Source organism: Physeter macrocephalus, chromosome 12 (assembly GCF_002837175.3).
Source record: "Physeter macrocephalus isolate SW-GA chromosome 12, ASM283717v5, whole genome shotgun sequence".
In the NCBI taxonomy this organism is placed as follows: Eukaryota; Metazoa; Chordata; class Mammalia; order Artiodactyla; family Physeteridae; genus Physeter; species Physeter macrocephalus.
In genome coordinates, this window is record NC_041225.1 from 76,396,916 (window position 1) to 76,403,589 (window position 6,674).

Sequence of the window (6,674 nt, forward strand, 5' to 3'; positions counted from 1 at the left end):
ACAAAAATGGGTTTAATAACTCAACTGGTTCTGATTTGTCTTATATTAGTCATTTCTTAAAATTCTTGTATGTGCTTTTTACAATAAAAAGTATGTGATGCCAAAAAAAAATAAAAATAAAAAAACAAGGTGTATCTATCTATATCGTAGTGAAATTTACAATGCCACGGATAAAGAGAAGACTCTAAAACCTTCCACAGAGGGAAAAAACCAAGCCATAGTCAAATTACAGGGAATTGAAATGACATTGTATTCTCAAGAGCAACATGGGAAAGTAGAGGACAATGGAGCAAGGCAAAGAAGACAATAGAAAATGCTTTGAATCTTGAATTCTGTGCCTAAACTATCAGGTATGAGAGCAGAGTGGAGAGACCTTTAGTTAATCACTGACTCAGGAAGTTTACCTTCCATACATACTTTCTCAGGAGGTTATTTGTGTATGTAATACACCAACAAAAGGAAAAGAAAGTGTGGTTACCCAAAAAACAAGGGACCCAACAAAGGAGAGACATGAAGAGGACCTTCTTTCAGTCATGCACTGGAACCAGAGAAGAAAGTACAATCAGAGAAAAGTCTTTGGCTCTTCAGTGAACAGTATTTACACAATCATAGTAATGTAAACATTGTTTTTTGGTGTTCCACTTTTAGAATCAACATATGTGGGAAGGGGGCAGGGTCGTCCCTACAATCCCTTGTTCATTGCTCACCCTTCTTTCCTACTCCATTCAAGCTATACCTTGGTCTCTACTGGGCCACACAGTCGGTGATCAGATGAAGATGTGAATCCATCTCAGTGACTGCTGAGGTTGAGAGGAAGCCAGTGACTAGATAAATGAATTATGTGTCCAGGGAAGCCAGCAGTGGGATGGATGTGATTCAAAGGAGTGAGGGGACTGTGAGTGGAGGTTTGAACTGGTTATAATTGGATTTATAAAAATCAAATCTCTGAATGTGGTGAAATAAATTCATTAATCCACTAAATATAACATATATTCTTTTAACTTTCCTATACACTGGAAAACAGAGCTATCTAAAGAAATCTTTAAAAATTATTTAATCAAATTAAGGAGTGTTATGTGGAAGATAATGTTGATTGCTTACCCAGCAGCCATTCCCTTCTTTCTTTGCTAATAGAATTCCAATTTTGTTCAGGTATTAAGTGGTAAAATGCTTGTAAAGGAAGCTGACCCTTTACTAGCCCCAGAAGATGAATTTTGATTAGTCCAGCCTAGTAATGGTGATTCAAATTCCCTTGCCAGTGGTTCATTTAAGGAAGAGCATGTGATTATGGATAATGGGAGGTGAGGGAAAGTCTGTTGTAGCGCTTCTGGGAAATTTTCCCTGATGTTTAAAAATAGGCATGAGTAAGGGATGTACTCTTCTTCCCTTTCAGGCCTTTGGATGTTGTATTGTCAGAACATTAAGCTTGGAGTTGCTGAAACCGTATTGCAGTCATGAGGAGAGCCAAGAGAGGAGGACAAAGCTGCTATGCTGAGAGAGGGAAGAGGGGAACAATTTGACGAAAGTCTGGGGCTGGCGATTAACACTTTGGCTAAACTACCTCAGAACATTTTGTGAGAACATGCTTTTTTTTTTTTTTTATTGTTTCAGACAGTTGAGTTAGATTTCCTGTTACTTGCAAGCAAATGCATCCTAATAGAGCCTAAAGAATTCTAGGGGGCGGAAAAAGAGTTCTAAGGAATTCTGGCCAAGATAGTAAATTTTTTTTTTTTTTTTTTTTTTTTTTTGCGGGACGCCGGCCTCTCACTGTTGTGGCCTCTCCCGTTGCGGAGCACAGGCTCCGGACGCGCAGGCTCAGCGGCCATGGCTCACGGGCCCAGCCGCTCCGCGGCATGTGGGATCCTCCCGGACCGGGGCACGAACCCGTGTTCTCTGCATCGGCAGGCGGACTCTCAACCACTGCGCCACCAGGGAAGCCCCAATATATATTTTTTTAAGTGATTTCTGGCTTTCCTGGTGGCGCAGTGGTTAAGAATCTGCCTGCCAGTGCAGGGGACACAGGTTCATGCCCTGGTCCGGGAAGATCCCACATACCGCAGAGCAACTAAGCCCGTGCACCACAGCTACAGAGCCTGCGCTCTAGAGCTCGCGAGCCACCACTACTGAGCCCATGTGCCACAACTACTGAAGCCCATGCACCTAGAGCCCGTGCTCCGCAACAAGAGAAGCCACAGCAATGAGAAGCCCTCGCACTGCAAGGAAGAGTAGCCCCTTCTCGCCACAAGTAGAGAAAGCCTGCACACAGCAACGAAGACCTAATGCAGCCAAAAATGAATGAATGAATGAATTTTTTAAAAAGTGATTTCTGAAACCAATTGAATTAATCTTTCTTTAAAAAAACAGTTTATTTGGAAATAATTCTGAACTTACAGAAAAGTTTTAAGAATAGTACAGAGAATTCCCATATATACCCAAAGACCACATTCAAGTTTTGTGAATTGTCCCAATTATATTCTTTTTTTAAAATTGATTTTTATTGGAGTATAGTTGATTTACAATGTTGTGTTAGTTTCTTCTGTAGAGCAAAGTGAATCAGTTATACATATACATATATCTACTTTTTTTTAGATTCTATTCCCATATAGGTCATTACAGAGTATTGAGTCGAGTTCCCTGTGCTATACAGTAGGTTCTTATTAGTTATCTATTTTATATATAGTAATGTGTCTATGTCAATCCCAATCTCCCAGTTTATCCCTTCCCCACCACCCCCCTTCCCACTTGGTAACCATAAGTTTGTTTCCTACAGCTGTGACTCTTTCTGTTTTGTAAATAGATTCATTTGTACCATTTTTTTCTATTTCACATATAAGCGATATCATACAGTAGTTGTCTTTGCCTGACTTCACTCAGTATGACAATCTTTGGGTCCATCCATGTTGCTGCAAATGGCATTATTTTGTTCTTTTTTATGTGTGAGTACTATTCCATTGTATATATGTACCACATCTTCTTTATCCATTCATCTGTCAATGGACGTTTAGGTTTCTTCCGTGTCCTGGCTATTGTAAATAGTGCTGCAATGAACGTTGGGGTACATGTATCTTTTCGAATTATGGTTTTCTCTGGATATATGCCCAGGAGTGGTATTGCTGAATCATATGGTAGCTCTATTTTTAGTTTTTTAAGGAATCCCTATACTGTTCTCCATAGTGGCTGTACCAATTTACATTCCCACCAGCAGTGTAGGAGAGTTCCCTTTTCGCCACACCCTCTCCAGCATTTGTTGTTTGTAGATTTTTTGATGATGTCAATTATATTCTTTATATTCTGTCAATTATATTCTGCCAGTTATATTCTTTATAGTACCTATAAAGGATCCAATCTGGGTTCATGCCTTGTACTCAGTTGTCATGTCTCTCCAGACTGTTTCAATCTGGGACAGTTCCTGAGTCTCTGAGTTTCATGCCCTTGACATTTTTGAAGATTATAAGACATAGTATTTTCATAGACTGTCCCTCAGTTTGGATTTGTCCGATGAACACTCATATCCTATTTAGTGATACACAGTGCCAATTTGTACATTGTTGGTGGTGTTAAATTTGATCACTTGATTAAGATGATGTCTTCTAATTTTCTCCATTGTGAAGTTATTTTTCTTCTTTGTAATTAATAAGTATTTTGTGTGGAGATACTATGAAACTATACAAATATTTAGTTCCTCATCACATTTTTATCTACTAGTGTTAGCACCCATTGATGATTCTTTCTTCAATTATTACTGTGATAGTTGCCAAATGGTATTTTTCTATTTCTCTCTTACTATAAGAAAAAGCTGTCTCTTCTCCCCATATTTTATTCATTTGTTTATGTCATGGATTCTATTTAATTCAGTGAGTTATAATATATAAATATCATTGGTTCGGGCTTCCCTGGTGGCACAGTGGTTGAGAATCCACCTGCCAATGCAGGGGACACAGGTTCGAGCCCTGGTCCGGGAAGATCCCACATGCTGCAGAGCAGCTAAGCCCGTGTGCCACAACTACTGAGCCTGTGCTCTAGAGCCCGCGAGCCACAACTACTGAGCCTGCATGCTGCAACTACTGAAGCCCATGTGCCTAGAACCCGTGCTCGGCCACAAGAGAAGACACCACAATGAGAAGCCTGCGCACCACAAAGAAGAGTAGCCCCCGCTCCCCGCAATTAGAGAAAGCCCGTGCGCAGCAACGAAGACCCAACACAGCCAAAAATAAATAAATAAAATAAATAAATTTTTTTTTAAAAAGGAAATATAATGAGGCTCAGGGTGATTAAATGCCTGTGGTGACTCTGCTAGAATGTACCAGAAATGGGGTTAAAATATATATATATATCATTGGTTCGATGCTCAAATTATCCCAGACTTGGCTAGCGGGAGCTCCTTCAAGCCAGATCCTGAGTCCTCTTGGCATCTCTCCATCATTTATTTTTATCATTTCCATACTTCTCAGCACAATAAGATATTCCAAGCTGAACTTGTATTTTCCCTGTTCCTCTCTGGAATCAGCTATTTATTCAAGGAACACTGGTTCCTTTTAGTGACGATGTTATTTAGAAACCAACATCTAGGTCCTAGATATACTCTACTAGGATATTTCTGCTTCCAGTCCCACTCTGTGGTCAGACCTAGGAAGTGTAAGTATATACCTTCCTTCTATATTTATTTCTAGAACTATCCACCTGTATTGTAAACACATTGATAATTCCAAACCCAGTTCAATAACACGGGATTCATCTAATTTCCTGCCTTTTTGTTTTTGTTTCTTCCTTATCAGTCAGTGAGAAATCTGGCTACCATTATCTGAAATATATATATATTTTTAAATATTTTATTTATTTATTTTGGCTGCGCTGGGTCTTAGTTGTGGCACGCAGGATCTTCGCTGTGGCATGCAAGATCTTTTAGTTGCAGCATGCAGACTCTTAGTTGTGTCATGCAGACTCTTAGTTGTGGCATGTGGGCTTCTTAGTTGTGGCACGTGGGCTTCTTAGTTGAGGCATGTGGACTTCTTAGTTGAGGCATGCAGACTCTTAGTTGCGACATGCCTGCGGGATCTAGTTCCCCCACCAGGGATTGAACCTGGGCCCCCTGCATTGGGAGTGTGGAGTCTTACCTACTGGACCACCAGGGAAGTCCCTGAAATATTTTTTATTATGTGTTGAATCCTCTGTATGAGCCAATCTCCTGCCCCTGCCCCTGCCACTCTCTCCAATGCTCTCCTCACAATGGGTTGCCGTTACCTGCTACCATAGAGTTATCCCTGTTGCCCTGCTCTGATATCATCCTTATATGGGCCACCATTACGTTCTCACTTGTGAAATCAATCAATTCTGAAAATAAATAGCAGAGGATCCTTTTCTTTGTTAATAAACAAATACCATGTGAAATCAAGAAATTACTCAAGTTTATTTAACTTTTTAAAAAAATTTATTTATTTTTGGCTGCGTTGGGTCTTCGTTGCTGTATGCGGGCTTTCTCTAGTTGTGGCGAGCGGGGGCTACTTTTCGTTGCAGTATGCGGGCTTCTCATTGCAGTGGCGTCTCTTGTTGTGGAGCACGGGCTCTAGGTGCGTGGGCTCAGTAGTTGTGGTGCATGGGCTCTAGAGCGCAGGCTCAGTAGTTGTGGCCCACGGGCTTAGTTGCTCTGCGGCATGTGGGATCTTCCTGGACCAGGGGTTGAACCCGTGTTCCCTGCATTGGCAGACGGATTCTTAACCACTGTGCCACCAGGGAAGTCCCTATTTAAATTTTTAGTATTTGAATGGTGGTATTCAAAAAAGTATCCAGTCTAAAAGCACTATTTGCTTTTAAAATATATTTAAAATATCTTGAACATGCAATAACAGGAGTGAATCACAAAAATATTATGCCATGCAAAAACAAAAAACAAACCCAGGTATGAAAGAGGTCTTTACATACTGTGTTTTACATACTGTGTTCACTTTGGCACCATGTATACTAAAACTGGAACTATACAGGAAAGATTAGCATGACCTCTGCACAAAGATGACACAAATTTATGAAGCATTCCATATTTTTTTGTTATACATATGTTACCATGATAAAAAATAGTAAACTAGAAAGAGTATATACTGTATCATTCAATTTACAGGAAATTCTAGAATAGGAAAAACTGTATCTATAGTAACAAATAGAACAGTGGTTGCCTAGGGCAGAGGGGGATTCACTGCAGAGAGGCATGAGGGGGAACTATGATGGAAATGGAAATTCCATTTTGGGGTGATGGAAATGGTTTATAACTAGCAAAGTGAATCAGTTATACATATACATATATCCACTCTTTTTTCAATTTCCTTCCCACTTAGGTCATCACAGATCATTGAGTAGTTTCCTGTGCTATACAGTAGGTTCTTATTAGTTATCTATTTTATATATAGTAATGTGTCTATGTCAATCCCAATCTCCCAGTTTATCCCTTCCCCACCACCCCCCTTCCCACTTGGTAACCATAAGTTTGTTTCCTACAGCTGTGACTCTTTCTGTTTTGTAAATAGATTCATTTGTACCATTTTTTTCTATTTCACATATAAGCGATATCATACAGTAGTTGTCTTTGCCTGACTTCACTCAGTATGACAATCTTTGGGTCCATCCATGTTGCTGCAAATGGCATTATTTTGTTCTTTTTTATGTGTGAGTACTATTCCATTGTA

At 39.9% G+C, this 6,674-nt stretch overlaps 1 non-coding gene across 1 annotated transcript; it reads left to right on the forward strand.

Annotated features, from left to right (window-relative positions):
• Positions 1–5,934: 5,934 nt before the first annotated feature.
• On the forward strand, positions 5,935–6,039 carry LOC112067532 (U6 spliceosomal RNA). Its single transcript, XR_002893327.1, has one exon. It is a non-coding gene; the product is annotated as a U6 spliceosomal RNA (small nuclear RNA).
• Positions 6,040–6,674: the final 635 nt, after the last annotated feature.